This window comes from Meleagris gallopavo, chromosome 2, assembly GCF_000146605.3.
Source record: "Meleagris gallopavo isolate NT-WF06-2002-E0010 breed Aviagen turkey brand Nicholas breeding stock chromosome 2, Turkey_5.1, whole genome shotgun sequence".
Classification (NCBI taxonomy): Eukaryota; Metazoa; Chordata; class Aves; order Galliformes; family Phasianidae; genus Meleagris; species Meleagris gallopavo.
The window spans coordinates 1,575,320-1,598,769 of record NC_015012.2 but is presented as its reverse complement, the minus strand read 5'-3'; the positions used below and the strand labels follow the sequence as shown (position 1 = coordinate 1,598,769).

The following is a 23,450-nucleotide window of genomic DNA, read 5'->3' as shown; positions in this document are numbered from 1 at the left end:
GCCTCTGGCATATTTCCAAGGAGAAGTTGCTTTATGTGTCAACCACTTCTGGAGTCCTAATTGCTGCTATTAGAAGGATGAGAGGAAAGGAGATTCCTTTTGCTCTCCTGTCCCATCCGCTGAGATTTTTTTTCAGTCTTCATTAAATCTGAAAGTTTCTGTGGAGTTCTTGTGCACGATGTGATGTAAATGAAGCAACAGAAGTTGGGTGAAAGAGGTTTTCTTCTGCTATTTCCGTAGGTAAACGTGACAGTGGGGTTGTGCTGATGAATGGCAGGAAGCCACGCAGTTGCATTACAACAGCTTGTCATGCTTTGTAGTACCACAGTAATGGAAAATAAAAATCTTCTGCAATAACTTATCAACTCTGATCTTATATTTTTGACATCAAGAATGTTGTTCTGAATTTTGGTCAGATAGTTTTTCCATTTCAGCCAGAATTTTAGGTGGGAGAAAAGGCTCACAGCCTTCTTTTGGCGGTATTCACTTCCAGCAGAGAAAAGGAAACCGGACGTTCCGGGATTATTATTGAAATTCCTCTGTCTCTGCAAGGCAGGAAGCTGGACTGTATTGTTTCAGTGGCATTTTCTAGCCTTAGGTGGCCAAGATTGTCTATATTTCTGAGTTCTCTTCAGAAATTTCAGGATGCTGTCTGTGTTTGGTTACAGCAGCCACCCCTGGACTTACTTTACCTCCCTTGCCCTTGGCACTGTGGTAGCAGAGCTCATGCTGGGTAATATCACAGTAGGTAGTCTGGTTTTGCTGTATTTTGAATATGAATTGCAGCAGTTATAGATGTGTGGCCATGGTGTCCATCCCCATGCATGGGGCAGAGGGCCAGGGACGGGCTGCTCTGCCTGCATCCTGGTTTCCTTCTCACGTGGTGGCTTCTAACAACCTTTAGAAACAAAAGCCTTGCTCAATTATTTATGTTCTGAGGAGAGGAAGTACGTAAACTACTTTCCCATCAGTGAAATAATTGGGAAATAAACAGAGGAGATCTTGTCTGAAAGATTGGTATTCTGTTGAGATAAGGAGCAGTGGGAGCTCTCCCACTTGGCTGCACCGTGCATCGCTGTGAGCACCGCCCTGATGCCAGAGCCCTGTACGACTGAACAAAGTCCTGCGTCCCCAGTGAAGGAGGTGCAGACCTGCGAAATTGCTGCCACTGTTCATTCACCACTTTCAGGTTCTAAGGTACTTGCTGTTGGTTTTAAACCTGCACTGCTTGCCCCTGTTAGACTGCCTTCTTCCAGCGAGTCCCCACCATCTGCTCTCAATGTCATGGCTCACCCGTGGTGCTTCTCTTCCCTATGGAGCCCTGCTGTATTCAGCGTTCCATCTCTGCCATGCATGGCCCAGAACTGGGTGCTCTCTGGTCCATCCTGTGCCCAGGCAGAACACTGGGGCTATGGGAAAGCTGCATGGCTTGGAGACTCAAAACTAGTTGCAGTGCTCGTTAGGAAGTCTGACTCATTATTCCAGTATACAGTTGTATGTTGGCAGAGCTTTTGACGTAGTAAGACCTTCTTGGAAATGTTTACGGTTCTGGCAATAAACCCAAATGATATTTTTCTCTTTTTTTTCTTTTCTCTTTTCCATTCTACAATTGAGAATCAAAGTGGAGATTTCAGACATGACAAAGAAACATCTCTGCAGTTAATCGCCGTTTGTCAAATAGATTTGTCTTGTGTATGTATGTGAACAATGATGCTCCTTACTATTTATAACGATCATATCTGTCCTTATTCATAAAGTACCAGGATATGCTTATTTCATAACTGCAACTTTGCCACTGCAACTTGTCATTTTAGCCACGTCCCCGAGTCCTGCACCCAATGCTGGGTGAGCTGCAGTGATGGCCTGGGAGGCACCAGTTCTGTGACTGTGTGTACTGGTGTAGCTGCAGCAGGAGCAGATCTCAATTCAGTGCCTCGGCGTTCTGCTTCCTTACCTTTCCTTTTTTTCACTGACATTGCTTACAGAATTGATTTCTTCATTTGGTTCTGACATTTGCTATCCCTCCTGTGCTTGCTGACTGTAAGCGCTGCTCTCCTTGTCCCGCAGGCTGCATTCTGAAAGCCTTTCTGCTGTCAGCAAGAGTATGTGCTGGTGTTTGCTGACCTAAAGTGAAGGTTTCTGGTTTTACTCTCAAGGACATCATTTGAACCTGATTTGGAGTCACGCAGATATAGTGACCCATGAAGAGGGACTTTATGAGATGGGTAAATCTACTTCCTAACTGAAGTAGATGAGCAGAGAAATGATTTATGGGTTTGTTCTAATTCAGGATCGCTGGAAGTTTCGCTTTCAGTTGCAGCCTACATTACAGAGCTCCCAGTGGAAGCCAGTGTAATTTATTAACTAGAGCTTGCTGTACCAATGCTCTCAGGGCTCAGGCTGCCCTCAAGGTACAAAGGGACTGCGGTGATATCAGGACGAACCCAAGCAGCCCAGGAGCAAGTAAGGGCTTTGCCAGTCACAAACCACACAAAACTGAGAGAACAAGCCAGCAGGCAGTGGGAAAGGTTTTAGCAGTAGCGCAAGAGATTTGATTTTTCTCAGTTTTCATCAATAACGTGGCAAATGCAGCTAGCACAGGCTGAAGTGGAGCTAACAGGATAGCAAGCAGGCTGGGGAGAAAAAGCTTTGCTGTTGTCATTTCTGGTGTCCAGAAATCCAAACAAATGAAGGGTAGTGTTACAGCAACCCATTAGTGTGGTGGTGTTATCCAGCTGATAGCAAGAGCATGATGGATAGCTTCTGAGCCTTACCTCATCTACCATTTGATGTCATTTTTAGGGATCCCTGTAGGCAAATCCTTCTCTAAGAGAGTATGGCTAAGGCTGCCTCAAAGCACTGAGAAGTATTTTCCTTGTACTAAATAGGTAATTCATGATTAAATGTCACTGCAACTGGGAAAGTACTATTTTCATACAAAATCTGTGTAAAAAATATCTGATTATGTAGGTATCCTAATTGGCACATCGATGTGTAGTGTGTTTTGAAATGGGGAACCCTGGCACACATTGCCTGAGAAATAAAGCTAGGTCTGTCACCTAATATTGCAGTTTGAAAGAACTTGTGTGCATTTTTCTCTTTTCTCCAGTTTTGAAATACTGAGTGAATGAGCTAAGCTTAGTTAATGATAGTTATAATTAAATAAAGAAGTTGAGAAGGGCAGGATCCGTATTGATGGGAAATCTCAGCTTGGGCTGGGAGAATTTTGGACAGCAGCAGTGCTAGTCCTCTAGCTAGACTCCAGCAGTGCTGGACTCTAGCAGGGCTAGAGTCACCAGCCCCAACTTAACCCTAATGCTGTGATGTTTGCTGTCACAAAACTTTCCCAGAGTACGTGCCCCACCAGTAAGCAGCACCTGAATGTTCTGGTGAGCTTCATCAAGTTTGCCTTAGGCGAGCTCCTCCATGATAATCCTAATGTTGCTGGGCTGCAGGGGAATTCTGCCGCACTGTAAGAAGTAGTTCTCCAGCATTTATTCAATAGGAGCATTATGTAAGGTGTGCAGCCATAACAGAAAATCATAGCAGACAGGGCTACATATGACCTTCAGAGGTCACCGTGTGCCTGCGCTGGAGGCTGGAGCTGCTGGGCTTAGCAGCTTCACCCATGGAGAGATGCAGGTGGTGCAACATCTTCCTTGATGTAAAGCCAGCAGTGGGGCTGTTCTCGTATGCAGAGCAGCTGAAAGGGGATGGATTGCAGTAATAACATGTTTTAGTCATGAATATTCATTTTGAAGTAATTAAATCAGATGTCTAGGAATTATAGGACGGGAAGATGCTTTATGTGTCGTTGAATCTGCTTCTCAGTTAGCATAGAAACCCTTTCATAAATGTATGAAGCTGTCGGTTAATAAATAAAGGAGCATTTAACATAACCCTTGCTCAGCCTTGCTGTTCATCTCCCATTTATTGAAAGATGATTTTGTTTTCATTGCGGGATACTGAGCGTGGATCAGAATGACCAAAATCTGTTTTGATATGCATCTGCCAGCACAGTGCAGGGAGAACAACAAGTGACTTTTCCTGTTGAAGATGAATATGCCTCAACTGAATTGTTACACATGAAAGTAGCACTCCACATGACACGCTGAATTCTTTACTGTAGTAAATTGTTGGCAGTTTCACTCATTTGTACCGTGTTTAAAGTATGCGTGCTGGGATGTGACAGTTCTCCAGATTCTGGTGACCTCCTTTAGGCACACGAGCACCAAATGAGCTGAGGCAGTGGAAGCACAAAACGTTGATGTTATCAGAAGTGAGGTGATATTTGCCTTCCTATGAAATGACATTTTTCCTTTTTCTGGCCACAAGGAGGTAAAGGATGGCTCCAGAGCAGCAGGCTGTGCAGCCTTGTGTCTTCTCTCCTCTCTGGCCATAAGGTAATGGCTCAGGGTCAGGGCAAACAGTAGTACTCTCCGCTCCTGATACCTCCAGCCTCCAAGTATTGTCAGCTTGAAAGACTTTCTTTGCTTCCAGTGGGTTGTGTGCTTTGCTTATCCACTGTACTACCAGTTTTCTCCAAAGTAGAAAGTTCTACACAAGCTTTTAACATCCATCAAACAAGTAGCATGTTCTACACTGACGGCTTTATGCTTTGGAGTTGGTCAAAAGGAGATCTGCCTATGGTCACTTTTTGCAGATCTGAGAACAGGAGCTAGAGGCAATTATGATTTCTAGAAAAATCACCCCGAGACTGTGCTGGTATGAGCATCTCCAAAGCTGGAAAAGTGAGATCGGGTGGACAGATGCTCAGAGTATGTTTCAATGTTGTTAATGATTTAGTTTTGTCATACAGTATTTGATTTGTAACAGACAGAAGCAGAAGTTGGCACAATAACCATTATGCTTGTTGTTATCTGTTGAACATAGTTTCACACAAACAGCAGAAAAATGAGCAGATCTGTTATCCTTGCAGCATGCTGCCTCGCAGTCTCCAGCCCTGCATTGCTTTCTCCTGCTGGGCTGTCAGTGCTACACGAAGCTTTTGGCTTCGTGCTCAAGGCATTGATACTTCCTTAATACTACCTTAATAAGGGGAAAAAAACTAAGCCCAACAAAATACCCAAATCCAGAAAAAAAATAAATGGAAAGTGTCCTTAGAAACCTAGAATTTCACATGACATCCTCAACCATTCTGAAATAGCAGAGGATAATCTAGCTTAAAGAACATTACAAATTGCTTGATAGATTGAGAACGGGCACTGTCACATGAAAACGGATAAAGCCAAGGCACAGATACGCCCTTGGCGTCTGATAGAATTTGACATAAACCAAAAATATCTACTAGCTTCAAGGGTGTGGACGTCAAAAGAAAAAGAGCTCAGCTATGTAAATACTGATGTTCTCTATTAACGTGTTAGAATGATGGATATGGAAACAGGGCAGATTGTCACGGAATTTTCCTAAAAGCAAGATGTTACTGCCTCTATCATAACGTGGAAAAAAGTTTTAGTCTCAGTCCTGTAGTGAAGCACTGCACAGCAATTACATTTTCAGTCGTGCTCTGAGCACAGGAAGCTGAAATAGAAATAGCTGAAATAGGGAAGTTGGCTTGGTAGGAACCCATCCGTGAGCATGGGAGTTGTTCAGAATTGCTGCTCTGATAGAAGTGTCTGGCAAAGAGAGTTGAGAAGGGGCAGAAATGGCATAACCAGGAGCCCCCCACACTGGTGGTTTGGCAGTGTTGGGTCTCAGCTGTCTGTTAGGCTAAATGATTCAGTCGTGTGTCTGTTCTTAAGAGGGCGTGCTCCATCTTAGCATCATTAACAGCCGTTGTGCATTGCTCAGAGCTCAGCAGTTGGGCTTTGGGGTTGTTAACACACATGGCATCACTCACTATTGGGCTGTGGACAGGAGAAATTCAGTATGTTTGGGTGTGAAGTGTATCTGTAAGAATTTGCATCCGTGACCCTTAGGATGTGCAGATAAGGCATGGCTTTCTGAGTAACCAGCAGCATTAGATAACTCAGTTGGGAAATGGTGGCTGCAACCTGAACAGCAGTGTTGGTTTGCTCTTTATTTATTGCTTTTTACTGATCTCTGATTAAGAATAGATGGATCATATAATCCTTCTCGTACTTTTTTTTTTTTTTTTTTAATTTTGCTGTTGCCATCACTGGTGACATTGTTTCATTATGTACTTCCAGTGCCTTCATCTCTTGTGTCCTTGGCTGCCTTTTCTGTTCAATTTTTCCTCTCAGCTCATGGCATCAAAGCATAAATATATTAAGAGATACTGAAATATATATGTATCTAGTCTGTGTGTCAAGAATACTTGCATAAATAAGGATTTGCTAGATCAAGCTTTTTGTAGCTGACCTAATTTTCAGTTTTAATCATATTACAAAAAGATTTAAATACATGTTTCACACTTCAGAGGGGTTAAGGAGCAAGGAGGCTTTGGTGAAGCAGGGCTGGGGCAGCAGAGACCTCCATGCTGGGAGAAGAAATAGAAGTGAGGGGATGGCTTTGCCAAGGGCTGCACACTGTCTGAGGAGCTCATACATGGTAACATGGAAAAGGACAAAAAACCCAAAGAGAATGCAGATGGGAATTTGTGAGAAGAGGGCTGTTGGGCACAACTGGGAAGCTGGACTTCAGCACAAAGCACAAGCCCACGTGGCAACGGGCATGTAACCGGTGGGTTCAGGGAGGGCTGGTGCCAAGGAAGGCAACCACTGGTCCCTCCAGAAGGATGGCTATACAGGGACCATCTTCGCAGAAAGCCATGGGAAGGGCTGAGATGCGCCAGGAGCTGTTGCCTCTGCCTCAGCCATGATAGCAATGGAGCAGCTCCTCCCAGGAGTGCTGCTGCTGGGCTGGACGTGGGTCTGGTGGGAGGCACCGTGTTGTACAGTGCTGATGGTTGGTAGGAGGCACCCTGTCATACAGAGTTAATGGAATGAGCTGTTCATCTCAGAAGGGCTCATCCAAACCATGCTTAGTGACTCTCCAGAGGTGCACCCATCACCAGCTATGAAGATCCTTATGCAGCAGAGCATGAAGAACCTCAGATTACCTCTCTCCCTTTTATTGCACAATGCTATTCTTAATCCTTGCTCTGTGCCTTGCTGTGTATTAATCATTTTTGACAAATTATGGTGTGTTGTCTTCCTGTTGTGTAAATTGCTATGCACTATCCACGTGTGCATATTTTAACCTGCTGCAGTCTTGTAAGAGCAGTAAGTGCCTCCTGATTTCCTGCTGCTTGTCTTTTATGGGCAGGCTGGCACCATGACTGATAGAATCATAAAGTCATTAAGGAGAAGAGCACTAAAATCATCTAGTCCAAACATTGACCCATCACCATTTAGGTATCAGAGGAAGCTGGTGCCCAAATTTAGCTGCGCTGTTGCCAGTGCAGCTTTGCATGTCTGTGGCAACAGGCAGTACTGCCCCAATAGCCATGGGTTCCATGCCATTAATCACCCAAAGTCCAATTTCTGTGTTGGCATGGCTGTGTGAGTACAGGTGTGGTGGTAGGACGGACATCTCAGGGAAGGCTGGGCAGCTCATTGGATGGGGAATGTGTACCTGTTGAGCTTGCAGCTCTGTACAGGGAGGCATGAGGCTTACTACAGCCATTCTGGACCAAGAGGACATCTTTTCTCTTGCAGGTGACAAGTGCTACTTGCTGTGGCACATTTCTTTTAGGTGTAGCGTTTTAATAGCAGAAACACTGTGCAACCCAAGAAATGCACCATAAGAAAACTCTGACATGCTTTTGGGGACTGATTGTGGACCTTCTCCTTGGAATCAGCGCGGGGGAAATAAGGCCACTGAAGGCAGCACAGAGGTGCTCTTTCAGTACTGGTACCATGGGAAGTCTCGTTCTCCATAACCAGCCACATGCTTTCAGGAAAGTCTGAGAGGTTGCCCGTCAGTAGAGAGGGCAGGATTTTGGCCTGCCGCAAGCCTGTGCAGCATAGCAGTGTGTCTGCGTGTGCGTGGGATGAGGAGCATGGTCTGCCAGCAGCGCTGTGTCTGGGCTCTTGGGCACACGTTGCCTGACCTTGGCCTCTCTCAGGGTCCTGGGCACGTATGTCTGGGTTCAGGGAGCACTTGAGCCATGCCAAGGCAGCCAGCTGCTAGCAGAGGACACCATTACCTGCCCTGCCCTTGAGAGGAGCAGCACTTGGCAGCCATCAGAGAGGGAACCTGCGGCCAGCATGACGCAGAGCCAGGCCGTGACATCAGCGTACGCAAGCAGAGCTGTGTGGATAATACGAGTTTTTCTCTTTTTGATTTTAGAATCAACCTTGTCCTATGTTAGGCAGCTGGAGGCAAGAGTAAGACAGCTGGAGGAGGAAAATCGCGTGCTGCCCCAGGTGGGTGACTTTTGCTGTGGGAACAGTAGCCGGCAGCTAGACAGCAGCGCTGACGGCCTGCTGCTCGAGATCAGCTCAGTGTTACGTGTCCTTGGGCGCTGCTGCATCTGGACACTCAGATTGATCATCTGGGGAATCAAAGACACTCACATCTTTTGTTCATCTTGCTTGGGACTGAGTGGGTATTTACTGAAGGCTGTGACAGTACTTCATGCATTTTTCTCCTTTGCGGGCGTTGATAACTTGCTAAGAAAAATTCACTAGAAGCCATTGCTTATAGTTAAAAATTAATGTGAGGAATGAAAGTAAGAGAAGAGAACCTGTACACTCCGGTGTTATTCCAAGTTCTTCTTGTCATTAAAAAATCAAGTATTTTTTTGAGGTTAATCAAAATATTTTGCTCTGGAAAGCCAATGTTTCAAGTAATAATAATTGTTTTATATTATTTCTATATTCTATGCATAAAAACAAAAAATCAAATTGAATAAATAAGTAAATCTGAAGTTAAAGGTTCTCTCAATATAAGAATGGAAAATATAGAATTTCATTAAGAATGAATCAAAGACATTTGTCATTTTCTTATTATACCGATGCATATTTCTATCGTGTTTCATTAAATAATCCTTAGGAAAATCTGTAGTGTCTCCAAATGAAGGTGCTCACTGGAAAATAAAAGAAGTTGTGCTTAGTTTAAAAGAAGACATTAGTCTGAAGAGTAGAAGTGCTTTTTATTAAACATACTATGATTCAAGACAAAAATTAAGTGTGTTAAGAAATAAAATCCAGTGACTCAGATATATCCGTTTGTATCACCCAAAATGCAAATTGATTAGCTAGATGATTTCAGCCAGGGTAAGGATTTCTTTTCTTTTGGTTGATTTTAAGCCAAGCTTCTTTCTCACCCATAATATGACAGTTGGAAGGGCCTCTGTAGCTCTTGTTTTGCTCTTGACTTGCTGTATGACCATGTACCATTTATTTAACTTCTCTGTACCCAAATTTGTTGATTGGATGAGAAGTACTGCAAGCATGTCTGAATGTCTCCCCATGAACATGCATCCAGCCATCAGTAGGAAAGACAACAGTTGATCGTCGGTGATAAAGAATATTTTCTTGACGAAAAAGCTGCTTGAAGCAAACATGAACAGAGTTGTGATTTGTTTCAGGTGTGGGATGGCTTTGGGGATAAATTGTGCAGAAGATTCTTTGTGGGCAGAATCTTTAGAAATGATGGTGTGTTTTATCTGTGTAGGGCCAGGGGTGCTCAGGCAGAGTCCCAGTGATGTGCATTTCCTGATCTTGCCAGAGACTGGAACAGCCGAGCTGTGCATGTAGAGTTCATTAGAAATCTCAAATGGGTGCCAAAGCCAGAAAGCATCGCTCGTGAAAGTAGAGCCTGAGCGTGTAGGTGCCACACATTGCTGTTGTGGGGCTGCAGGTGTGCTGAGCTGCAGCTGCTTTGTGTTTTAAGTACACAGGTCCAAGTTTGTCTCACGATTGGTTCTGTTGGCACCGGGATCTGCAGTAGAGTTCTGAAGTTTCCTGACATCTCTGGGCACTTTGCTGTGAGGGATGATGAGCGATGTTGATTCACATTTCACAAGATATCTCACTCACCTTTCCTCCTGAAGAGAGTCCTTGTTTTTAGGAGGAATGCAGACAGCAGCTCACTCTGCCCGTGCTCTCCGTTCAGGTGTTGCATTTCCCCAAGTTCACTCTGGCAGTTTGTTGTTCCTGTGACTAACACCATGGTCGTGCTGTCAGCCACAGTCAGGTCCCACCTCACAGGCGAGGACATGGAATGGAAACCCCACAGCTCCTGGCACTGATTCCCTTCCTCTGAATGGGAGGAGTGGGAGTTTATTAGGCTTCAAGCCAGACTAAGAGCTTTTGACAAATCAGCTGAAAACACCCAACAAGTGACACAACTGATGAAGGTTTTTTGGCACAGCTCTCACTCAGTTCCAGTGTTGTGCCTTAAAATTTCACCAGTGCTGCAGCAAGAGTGTGCCTTTCACTTGTGCATCACTGCCCTGATGGCATCCTGGTGTAGGGGCAGTCGAGACTTTTTCACTCCTCGTGCTGTGCTTTTCTTCTTTCTCCCCTCTCCTTTCAGCATCCTTTCTTTCCCTCCTTTTCTGCTTTTGTGTCACTCGTGAAAATGCACCAGCACATTTATTAATGCCCTCTTCAGACAAACTATTCCATCTACACCTAGACATGGTTTTTTTTCTATTTTATTTTGCTTCCTTTCTCTTACCCCATGCATGTGTGTTTTCTTTTCAAAATCTCGTACACCCCTATTGTAAAGGTTTATTAATATATAGTGGCAAGAACAATTCCAGAGAAGATGTTTTTAAGTGTTGAGATCAAATGGAAAATGAGTTTTAGTTTGCTGTGCTGTACTGAAGGAGTTCCTTGTCAGCAGAAACGCAGACACACCACTGAGTCAATATTAAAGTTTCATCAGGTAATAGGAAAGGTATAAAATGCACATATTCGCTTAAGCATGCTAATGCCTCTGCCCATGTGGCAGAGTTGTTCTGGTGGTGGCTAACAGCACAGAACTGGGCTTGAGAGTCTTGAGAAGCTGTAGATGATTGTAGGTTTGCTCTGTTGCAGAGGGCCATAATCAGATTCATAGAATCAACAGAGTAGGCAAAGATCTCCAACGTCTTCTAGTCCAACTGTCATTCAGTGCTGTGTGAGGTCAGAGAAGAGGAAGGGAATGGGTTTTTCCTCCTGTCCTCAAGGACCTGCTTGGGGTCTGGTTGTTATCCAGGTCAGGCAGCAGTGGAGAAGGGCCACGGTGCAGTGAAACTCAGGTGAGCTTTGGGTGGAAGGATGAACGTAGCCGTACTCCCCGTGGCAAGCAGCAGCTGTGCGGGTAGGTCTGCAAAGCAGGCTCTTCCATTCTCCTAGGGCACCTTGTTTTCAGGCACCACCAGTGTGGCAGAGTGCCTTCTCCCCTGCTTTAGCTGCAGTGCCTCAGAAGGTTGGACTGCAGCCGGTAGTGCTGAGGGGGCTACGAGCCCACGGGAGGTGGAGAGGAACAGCAGAGCTGCGTTCAGAGTGGCCCCAGCCTGTCCTGGATGGAGCTTCCCCAAAGAAGGCAGTGCGCTGTGCTGCCTTTTGGAGTGGCCTCACCATGGACATCCCTGAGCTGCACGATGGACTGCAAAACTTGCCTTATTTTTTTAGGAAAAGCTTATGTCTCCTCTCAATGACAGAGGGAGGAGGGAAAAGGTTATCCTGAACCAGTGTTCTTTTTCTTTTTTTTTTCCCTTCTCAACTGGCAAGTAACAAGAGATGGTCCAGGCCCTTTCAGTTTCTGACCATAAATAGGATTTTTGTGCAGGAAGGTAGGCACTTTCCAAGATTGATGGTGTGCAGCTGGGTCTTCTGGTGAGGACGCCAAGTTGTGCAAGCTGTGCCCAGGACAAGGGTGCTTATCAAACACTGGTGTGGGCAAGAGTGTGTGACAGCAGTGTGTAGAGAAGAAGAGAATTTAGAGAAAGAGCAATTTGGGCAAAAATGTTTGCTTTGCCCAATGAATTCCAGGCTGTAGTTGCTCCATGGCACCAGGGCAGGAGCGGCTCCCTGCAGGGCTCTGCCTGTGCTGCTGCTGCTGAATGTCCATGAAGCTGCGGCATCCCTGGGGATCAAGTTCTGCTGCTGACATCCAGAACAATGCACAGTAGTACAGCTCTGCTGTAGCCAGACCAGAATTCTGTGCGTATTCTAATGAAGATACCCAGCCATAATTAAGAAAATGTGCTAGGAGCAAACAATGGATCTGGATCGCAGTTACAGCTCCCTGGGCTGTGCTCGGTTATGACAGCGAGTAATTCCAGAGAGCTGCAAACAGCACAGTCCTCACAGGGTTGGTCTTAAACTGGGGGAAGTGAGATCAGGGTCTGGCATCCACATGTCAGTTAACTGGAGATATCCCTGGATTTTGTGAGGGTAGAATTTCAGGGCCGATAAGCTCAGCTGAAACGTTATGGAAATGTGGACATCTGTCATATAATGACAGTGAATGCGTTTGCAGAAGATATTCTTGGCAAGCCCCCAACTTAAATTGCTTCAATTTTATTTGTTGCATAGGAGGAGGGATCAAGAGGCAGAGATGGAAAGAGCTTTCCTTCTTCTAACTCCTCGTCCTTGTAAGGCAGCTGTGCCTTTTAGTAAAGGGGAGAGGAAGCATTGCAGTATATTGCCCTTGAGCAAACAAAGCTACTGGGGAGCCCAGCTCCTGCAGCACCAGAGCCATGGAGCGGCTGTGGTCAGGGCTGGGGCTGAGCTGCTCTGCTTCATGTCATGGGGCCATGTCTGTCTATTTCCTTCTTCCTCCATCCCTGAGTCTCCTTTCATTTCCACCTCCTTCTGTTGCACCTCTTTCTTTTCCAGCACTGCTTCAGGCGCTTTCTTGGTGGTTGGTTGGGTTTTTGTTTGTTTGCTTTCATCCTTGCTGGCCTTTTCCAGTCCTGGTGTGTTTGAGTGTGAAGCAGCAGGCCTGATCCTTAGGCACATACTCATTTATTTTTAAATCCTTCCAACACTTTTCAGTTTCCCTCTTTCTTCCCCCTTCGATTGCATTCTATTTCAACCTACATTTCCAAACCTTTCAAAATCTTTTTGCTGAGATAGGTATTCTTGATTTCCCTCTGCGTGGCCTGGTTTTAGTTAGAAATCTAATTAGAAGATGGGAAGTGTTTGGTTAGTACTTTTTTTGTGTGTGCAATCTGTCACACACAGTTCGATCTCCTCCCTTTCATAGCATGTAGTAGAACAGCGAAGCCAACCAAGATGTAATTCAAACCCACTGAACTCATCATGTCATCGAATATTTGCTGAAAGTAAATCAAGAGCGTTTCCTCACACTGTTTTTTCATATGATCTCATCCCCAGTTTAAATTAATAGGCTCGTTGGTCTGGAAAGAGGTTTATGAAGGGCCATTGAACACAGAGGTGCTGTAGACTTGCCCCCTCAGCAACCTGAGTGGCTTTCAATGTGCCACAGGGGCTGTGGGTCTGGCAGCACGATGCAAAGCAAAGGTCCTCTTGGGAAACAGGAATTGTGGTGAATAGCCACGGTGTTCAAAACCAACGTGTTTTAATTGACAGAAAAATTCCTCAGAAAAACTGTCACTGATTACTGGCTCAAGAGATAGAGTTTGTGGTTGGTTCCCTCCATGAAAGAACCACCTGTTCTACCCAGGGGTCTCCATTCTGACCGTAGCTGTGCCACTGGCACTCCAGGAGCATGATGGAGATGCTACATTTCTGTTCATCTGATTTTTTTTGTAATGTGGCCTTATGGACTTGAGTGAGATTTCCCATGCTTTCTCTTCACTAAAGAGTTGCACATTGGCTCTGGATGTTTAGTAGATGTACTTGCAATAGCAAAATGGTTGTGCGTGTTTAGTGATTGCACTTCTGTTACCTTTGTGGTGAAATGCACAGAGGATCTGATGTGGTTTTTACCTGCTTCTGGCAATGCTTTCTGCAGCCCTATAATCTGCACTTTTGACTCTGAGTAATGAAACCATGCTGCAGCCTGGGCGGAAGGGCTGGGCAGTTGGGAAGGATGTAGGATGAACCAGCACAGTTGGTTCTGATGTTGATCTCGTGTTGTCTATTCAAAACAGCTCAAGATGTTTAAAGTCAGTGCAGATTTCAGCACTGGAGCTATGGAAACATGATTTCATCCCTTACTGTCTGCTTTGGTCCTACTTCCACAGTAGTGAATGAAAAGCTCTGTCCAAAACACGTGGGCATCTGGGATGCCTACTTTGAGTGAAATGGGTTTCTCCTCCTATCCTCAAGGTCCTGCTTGGGGTCTGGTTGTTGTCCAGGTCAGGCAGCGGTGGAGAAGGGCCACGGTGCAGTGAAACACAGATGAGCTTTGGGTGGAAGGATGAACGTAGCCGTACTCCCCGTGGCAAGCAGCAGCTGTGCGGGTAGGTCTGCAAAGCAGGCTCTTCCATTCTCCTAGGGCACCTTGTTTTCAGGCACCACCAGTGTGGCAGAGTGCCTTCTCCCCTGCTTTAGCTGCAGTGCCTCAGAAGGTTGGACTGCAGCCGGTAGTGCTGAGGGGGCTACGAGCCCACGGGAGGTGGAGAGGAACAGCAGAGCTGCGTTCAGAGTGGCCCCAGCCTGTCCTGGATGGAGCTTCCCCAAAGAAGGCAGTGCGCTGTGCTGCCTTTTGGAGTGGCCTCACCATGGACATCCCTGAGCTGCACGATGGACTGCAAAACTTGCCTTATTTTTTTAGGAAAAGCTTATGTCTCCTCTCAATGACAGAGGGAGGAGGGAAAAGGTTACCCAGAGGGCATGCACGAAGATTCCATCTCCTACCAACATGTGTTGAGATGGGATTGTGCCGTGTACGGCAGAAGAGGCTGTGGAGGAGAGGTGCCTGGAGCAGCGTGATTCACAAGGCTGTGGGATTTTCTCGTGGTCAGGAGGCTTTAGATGTGCAATCTATTCTAATTTTCCAAGCCTCTTGGTAATAGTATTTTCATTTTACCACCCAAAACTGGCCAAAATCTTGCTGGCCTGGGAGTCAATAAAGAAACAGAATACTTTGACTCATAAAAAAGAAAACAAACCAAAAACCAACCCAAAGCTGAGGGAATTTAATCCTAAACCTGAAGCGCTCCATTTTGCTTTATTACCCCTTTTCCCTCCTCTTTCATTTCCTTTCCAAAGTAGAGCATTAAGTCAGATCCATCACTAGCAGATCTATAAATCCTTCCCAAAGAAAAGTAAGTCCTAAATCTTCCTCCGTAGATCACAGCAAATTGATAACAGTCGATGCGGAGTGTTGTAGGGTAATAGCACTCCGGCTTTGGACAGGACTGCCTTTCATTCAGGTATTTTAGGGAGACCAGTTCTGTGGAGTTGAGTCTCATGCCACCTCTCCGTGCCCTTCTCATCCCAGCTCTGCTTTCACCTTTCCTGTAGTTCAGTCGCTGGATGTGATGCGTTGCTCTGTGGGTAAATCAGTGCCGAAGGGGCACTGGATCTGATCAGAGGCTCTTCCCACTGTCATTAGTTGCCTTTCACATCTGCGTTTGCCATGTGATCCTGCAGGAATTACTGCCACGTTATTTCTGAATGTGACGGTGTTTCTGATTCTGTAAGAAAGGAACTTTTCCTCTCTCTCTCTCTCTTTGAAATGTTTGTTTTCTTGTTCTTTACCTTCCTCATTTTCAAACAAAATTCAGCACAACGAGTGGCAGTGAAGGACCCTCCCTGAAGAGTGGGTCAGGCTGGCAGTAGCTTGGCACTGCTGTCAGGGTATTTTAGCCAGCAGCTCCATCAGGTTCCCTTGGCACTGCAGGGCTGCAGGGAGTGCTGTCTGTCCTGCAAAGTTCAACCTGCATTTATTTAGTGGCACCCTGCCAAATCCTTCCCAGCACCCCCTGGTGAGAGAAAGTCCTCCACGTTGTCATTCTTTGGTGCAAATCTGGAACAGCCACAGCTGGAGAAGGAGTGCTGGCTGCTCCAGCCCCTTCCCTGCTCAGCCTCACTTTGCAGCACAACTTAAAAATGTTCTCTGAGTCAAAGTTAAAAACCTCCAAAATGCCTGGGATAAAATTAGGTGTTCTGAAATCCTTCCCCTGAAGTCAAAGTCGTCTCTCTGAACCTCACTTTTGTGAGGAGGCGTACCAAAATTTTATTGCTCTGCCCTGATTTTCCAGATGGATGCCCTTGGGGGCTGGATTGTGTGGGTGATGCTCAACAGTGGTGCTTAAGATACCCATATGGATGTTGGTTACTGTGGCTCAAAAGGAGGGTGACTTTGGAGTAAAACATGCCTTCAGTGCTTCTCAGCATTAAAAAAAAATAAAGATGACATCTGTTTTAATTAGTTACCAACCCTTTTCTTTATTAAATAGTCTTTAATTTTTTGCGAAGGATCCCATTAGGATGCCAGGAGGGTCAGAGGGGAGTTACTGCTCAGCAAACGAGCCAGCTAGCATCAGTGGACATGGCTCAGCTTCTCAGCAGTCTGAATCAGTGGTAAATGCTCTGAAGGTAACGCTCCTCCCGTACAAAACATCTTGTCTGTTCCTCAACATGTGTCATATTGTCCTGGCAACATTCCTGTGTGCACCACCGGGATGCTGCTGTCATTAGCAGGATTGTTTTTCTGTTTGTCACTCATTGCATTTGTGAGCTGTGTGTTCTGGGGGCAGGGGCAGGCCACTGCCATGGGACGGTGCCAGCTGTAGTGAACTTACATTAGTACTGCCTTTGTTTGAAGATGGAAGTGGTGGTTTTCTGAGTAAGCAAGTCCTTCTGCTTCATCTAGAATACACATTTGTTCTCTGGGGAAGTGTAATGGAGTACTGTAGCTTATAGAGAGAAAACCTGTATTGCAAAGGTGGAGCCAGCATGCATGGTGTATTCATAATACAGTGAGCAGAATATTGGACTGAAGACCATACGTTGCTGCTGAAACTTGTGAGAGCAGCCCTGATTTGCTCTGAAGTCAGGGTTGGATTGCCAAGACCTAGCACAGAATCATAGAATCATTAAGAAAAGACCTCTAAGATCATCTAGTCCAACCCACTCCCACCATGCCACTCACTCATGTTGCTCAGTGCCACATCTCCATGGTTCTTGAACACCTCCAGGGCCGGTGGCTCCACCACTTTCCCTGGGCAACCTTTTCCAATGCCTCACTGCTATGTTGCATTGCTATGGGGCAATTAAGACAAGCACTGTGGCAAATCTGCTTTCCCTGACTGCGCTGCGCTCCCTAGCACATCTCCTGCTGCCACCTGGGAAATAAAGCTACAGATTCTGCCAAGACACTACACGTATTTGTTGAAAAAAACCTTCTGCAGTCCTCTTAAAATACCCATTGGCAAAGGTACTTTACTGAATGGAACTTCTAACAGCAAGCTCTTGACAACCTGTAATAGCTGGTTAGTGTAAGTGAAATATTTGAACAGTGGCTGATACCTCGGTTGCTGAAATAGATTGATAAGAAGTACACAGAATTTAGTTCAATATGATATGAAATCTCAGCTTTTAGTTTGCTAGGAGGTCTTGCAGCAGGCAGAAATAGATATAAATGATACTGTTATTTTTGAAATGGAAAGCGAGCTGTCAGCCAAGCAGACTGCCCAAACTTCCCATCTCCAGACAGAGAGCAGATCCTGCTGCTTCCTGGGAAAGCAGCTCGGGTTGGATCCTGCTTTCTTTGCAGACTGGAGTTTACAGTTGTGGGATGACAGCAGTCAGCTGACTGCCTGAATTAATGTTTTAGTAGGGATGCAATGTTGGTTTGTATTGATAAGAATTTTCTTATGTGGCAATAAATGAGGGATGCGGTGGGAGTCAGCTGGCCTCAGCTTATTCTTCAGAAGAGTAAAATTTGCAAGTGAGACGAAATCTGGCAGCTGTGTGATGACACATCTGTACTTTCCTGCCTACACTGTTGCTTTGCAATTAATGGATAAAAAGCATTTTCAAAAATATTTAGTAGCAATCCATGAGAGTTCTCAGGATATAAGTAGCACCACTTCAAAACTGCTAGTATGCTATTGTCGATATTGTCAATTCATTTTTGTCAGTCCCAGGTACATACTTGTCTTCTGCCTTGCCTCTCTGCTCCCCAGCCATTCAGGGTTCTGTTGCTGGCATTGAAGTGCTGCCTTTGCTTCCAGCTTTATGATTTACGTCTGATTTGACCCTTGCTATGTTATTAGACTTTTCAAACAGTCGGTTGTTTCCTTCCTGCTTTCACTTTTTCTTACATTCATCTAGTCAGCCTGTGTTAAAAGCACAGTGGATTTGTGGTAAACTTATCATTATGTTTCTTTTCTTATCATTATGTTTCATTACAGTCCCTTCTCACAGTTTTGCTCCAGATTCCTATTCTGCATGTTTTTGTTTGCGTGAAACACTGGCACAGCACTGTTCTGCCTGTGAACACAGTGGCATGGTGACTGGCTTGATGTTGGGCTTCATAGTTTTGGTACCAAATTGCCATTTGGATGCAACGTTATATCAAGATAATGGAGGTGGGAATATGGTATTTATGCCACCTCATCCAAAATATGTTTGAGAATGTTTTTGCTTTGTGTTTATATGCTTGCATTGTCTTAGGGGAATGTAGCAGTACGTAGCAGCAGCTTTAGAGGCAGTTTATCACATTTTTAGTGAGCGTGAAGGTAATTTCAAAGCTCAGGAATGTTTGCATTAAGTCTGGAGAGGTCAGGTGGCTTTCTTGATGATTTTCTTGATGTTTTTCATGATGAGTTTCTTCTGATCACTGGTAAGTTTTGCTCACAAGGCTGCAACATGCTCACTGGAAGGTTGGGATGCCGTGTGGGGTTGGTGGGGCAGCAGGACAGGGGATCTCAGAGCCCAGGGAGCTCCACCAGTATTTCACACTGCATGAGAAGTGCCACCCACAATTAGGCCCAACTTCCAGGGAGGGGGTTTCTCCTCCTTTTGTTTCTGTGTGTTGGAAGGAAGCTAGAAAGGAATCGCCACGATGTTACTGTGAACCTCTTAGCTGTCCTTTATTTGGTGAAGGCTTCTGCTCAAATGTTGAACCACGTCTTTGGACTTTTTATTCTGCCGTAAGTATTTAAATTGCATTCAAGAATGCTCAGGTATTACATCAACTCTTGAGTGCTTGCAAGCAAAAACCAATTTCATTAGTGCTGCATGACAAGTCAGCGCTGAACTGGTGAGCTGAGAAGAGGGTGAACTTAGATGCAAATCCAGAGCGCCAAACAACTGTGTGTGCAGGAGACAGCAGGATGTGCAGCTGCTGTGGCTGAGCAAAGAGCTGTACATATGCCAGCACCAAAGGAGAGTTTGGCGACAAATCTTCAGAACTGGAGCCTGTATTGCCTCTTGTTTCTGAAAAGGATGCAAATAGAATGACTGTGATGCCTTTGAGACCCACGTCTCTGTTGCCCTGTATGCATATGCAGAAGTGGTTTCTGATAACGATTTGTCTGTTTTCTACCCAGAAATATGGTGTATTTCTTTTGACCACACCTTGTCAGTTCTGCTTAGGATGTCAGCTTTGCAGGGCTATCTTGTATGCATGTGTTCCTTCCTAGCAATCAGAGGTCATTTGTTCAACTGGAAATGAAGGACTTTGAGAAGTGTCATCTTTTCACTTATTATTGTGTCAGCAGGAGCTGCTCGGTAAATATTGTCTAATGTTTATTGACCAGAGCAATTGTTGAAAGGTATATCTGTACAGTGTGCCTTCTGACAAAAGGCATTGGAGTGGCTTTGCCTCTTGGTAAGAAGTTAGGAAGAACAACCAAATATCTTAAAGAAACACTTGTCTGATCACATCCAGCCATTAAAGGGTTATTTTGCCATCTCCTGCACAGAGACCTTAGGGCAGTTCTGTCCTTGGTTGTCAGCAGTAGGAGCCAGGGCTCGTGTCTTTTCAGGCTATTAACATTGCAGGATCCAGCTTCTCTGTGTTTATTCATTGCCAGCTCGCTCCTGGGATTTAGGCACAAATAATAAATAATGACAATGGAAAAAGCCTTTCTCAAGACATACTGCTGTTGCTCCGGAGATTAATGAGCAGCTTAATAGAAGCTATACATTAGCTGGTTGCTAGTTGATAATGATTACTAAACACAAAGAATATTGAATTGCACCACGCAGTGCAGTAGTGATCACCACTCTTCTCCTGGTGGCCCCTGGCTGTGCCTGGGGACATGATGCTCACTGTGGATTCCCCTGCTTCTCTTGGCTCATCTCATTATATATGACTCATCATCAAACACATTCCTGAATGAATGCTTTCTGCTACAATTTCTCTGCTTTTTTAGTTCCTTAAGTGTAACATGGATGTTATGCAATCATGGAAGGGAGTAGATGTGAGCAGGAGGAAGGAAATCTTTATAACATCTAGTCCACGCTAAGAAAACTACTTGATAAATTTACTAATGGGTAGATTTCACTCTGCTTCAACATAACACACAGGCAGTGCTGCATGCATGATTCCTTTGAGCTCAAGGAAGAATGAATGAAAGCAAACACTTAACGCCCTGCTTGATTTTAAGAGAGCAAGTAAGGTCTTTGAAAAGAGAAACGAGATGAATTTCTCTGTGCTTCTTTAACTGGACGTGTTTAGACTCTGCTGGAGTGAGTCCTGTGCTTCTGAATTGTGTTCTTCAAGAGACATGGCATGGGAAATGCCTGAATGAAATTTCCGTAGAGGCCTGTAAATGCCCTCAGCCTTGTGTCTGAAGCATAAGGAGCCCTGGTGATGCACGTGTTGGTCCATTTGTCTCCATTTTTAACCATTTTTAGAGGCATGTGCTTTCCCCATTTGGAAGGAACGTTTTACCTCCTGGGAAGCACTCTTTTCCTGTTCTGTGTCCTTCCCCTCTGTCCTTTCCTGCACTGCATGGTCTGTGTAAGGGATGTGTGGCGTGTCCCAGTGCATGCCTGTATGAACACTGGTCCGTCCCAACTGGTGCTAATGGTCTGTCTTTCCATCCCTCCCTTTAGGTTGTGTGGAGGAAACTTGGAGATGCTGCAGGGTCGTGCCCTGGAATTAGGCAACATCTGTCAGGAAACCAATACAAAGGACCGATGTAAAAGGCCTCAAGCACCTCCTCTGCCTGAAGAGAAAGAATTGGAACTGCTGACGAGAGACAACTGGCGGTGTGCTCAGCACCATCCTGGCTGATGATGGGTGCCCTTGTGCACTGCGTGGGCTGCACTGAGGGCTCCTCGAGGTGGTGCTGGGGGGTCTGTCAGAGGAGCTGGCTTTGCAGTGACCCACGGACTGCTGTCTCAGTATGCTGGCTAGTGAAACGCTGCCGCCGTGTCGTCCCTTCAGCACCGCATTTAGAAGCACTGAGATATTTCCATTCCTAACTAAAAGATGATAGGGGTTTTGCAGCACTTACGTGAAAGGAGTCGTTATTTTGGTCAGTGAGTCTCTAGTAAGTCTGAACAAATTTTCCACTAGATTTACCAGTTTTTCACCAGACTGGAGAGACGTTGATGAACTGTTGTGCCTTTGGTCCCCACAGTTTTGACAAAGTCATTTCTTGGCAACTCACACTTCAGTCTATAAGGTATCAGCTAATGGTGCTTAAGCAATTTACGGCTGATTATTATTATTATTTGCTTCGGTAGAATACCTGCCTTTGGAGGTGCTAAAAGACCATAATGTCTCCTAACCAGCCAGTAGTGTAGCATAACTACAGTACTTGTAGTGAAACATGATTTCTTTCTAAATGAAAGTGAAGATAGCTTTCTGTTCAATTTACTTTGATGCGAACCTTCTGAAGATGTGTCTGACGTTCACGGCCCTGCCACAAACAGAACACTGAGGCATCGCCGTTACAGGTCTCAAATCAGAATTTCCATCAGAGTTTTTTTCAGAAAGTATTTTCCAATTGTCAGGATGCTAATTTCTACTGTTTAATTTAGAAACATGCTGGTTTATTTAACAAGAGTCTGTAAGAATAGAAATGTAAAGGATTGTACTGCATCATGATAAAGCTTTTCTCGCTACCATAGCATTCTTTGAAAGAAGAAGGTTTTATTATACTTGGAGCATGTCTTTCATTATTACGAGGCAGAAAGCTCATGTTCAGACTGCCTGAGGTTTGACCAGAAGATGACCTAGATGTGCTTAGTTTATTTTTTACCTCTGTGTATACTAGTTGTGTGTATCAAACTGCAATGATAGGTATTTTGTGTCTATCTAAGAGCAACAATAGTTTCATGTATGAATGTGCAACAGGCTTGTGACTGCTGTTGCTTAACTTTTTACCGTAGCCAAGCATTAAAAAAATAATAAAAGTTAAAGAAAAAAAAATAGGAATGCAACAATTCCTGGGTTTCTTTCTGGTTTCTTCTTGGTTCCGAAGGTTTGAGTCTGTCAGAATCAGTTTTCTCTGAGCTTGCAACATGCTGTGTTTGTGAGCTATTTGCGGTGGAATGTAGCTCCGTTGCTGTACAATCTTTTGTTGTGTAGGAATATGGTGTAAAAATCTGCTAACTGTCTTCAGAAAAAAAAAAAAAAAACCAACAAAAAACCGTGTTAGTTTGCAGCAGCAATTAGACTGGTTTCTGTTGTTATTTTTGCTTGGTACCATTCAATATAAGGCCTCCGACCCAGCACTGATTTCCCAACAGAATTCCTGTTTGCTCCGTCTGCTTCAGTTGGACGTGCCGTTGGCCTTGCGTATCAAAACGTTGCCCTCTTGCATAATTTCTCACATATATAACCCAGGTCCAGCAGCTGTCTGCTGTCTTTACGTGTTGTTTTCTCCCGTTCATATCGTTTGCATAGTAAAACTTAAATTGTTGTATTCCTATGTATCTATATATATGTATGAAAATGTAAACCATGTGCTTGTGCCTGCAGTATGTATGTGCAGGGGCAGAGCTGAGGGACACTGGTCTTTTGACACTATACTTGTGTAAATTTTGATACTGTATTAAACTATTTTTTTACAGTTCCACATACGACTGGGTATCAAGTATCTGTGTTCATCTTAGCAACGGTAATAAATTATAGAATCTCACCATTGTTTGCTCTCCTTTAATGACCAAAGCCGGGAGATACATCGCTCTTGGAGTGATTTGAAGGAGCTTTCCGAAATGTTACTGCTTGACTGAGATGTTAGCTGCATGTGGTGGGTTTTTGTTCACCTTCTCTCCAGCTGTCTCCAGTAATCCTAGCTCCATGGACTTGCTTGTACCTTATGAGCTAAATGCTGTAGCTATGCTTGAAGTCCTAGCTGTGCTACAAGGGCAGCCCTGGGGTATCTGCTCGTGGTTGTTCTGGTCCCATTCTTGTGCAGGGCTGCTTCAGAGCAGGGATGGGCCATGTGGAACTCCAGGAGCCTTTTTCCCAGGTAAGAGACACGAAGAGTGCTGGTAGTGCTGGGGGAGAGGCCCTCTGTACCTGCTGCACTTCTGCCCTAGGAGCTGCCTCCCCTGTGCCCTGTATGTGCCAGGGGAGGGCTGCCTGCTGCTGCTCGTGCCAGAAAGCAGAGAATGGCAGTCAGTGTCTTGAAGCTATTGAATTCTGTGAGAGCTCCTAAAAATACAGCTTACTGGGGGGAA

General features: G+C 45.0%; 1 long non-coding RNA gene across 1 annotated transcript; it reads left to right on the top strand.

Annotated features, from left to right (window-relative positions):
* The first annotated feature begins 948 nt into the window (after positions 1-948).
* Positions 949-22,906, top strand: LOC104909238. The gene is made up of 3 exons (XR_792344.3): positions 949-1,197; positions 8,275-8,351; positions 20,871-22,906. It is a non-coding gene; the product is annotated as an uncharacterized LOC104909238 (long non-coding RNA).
* The last annotated feature ends 544 nt before the right edge of the window (positions 22,907-23,450 follow it).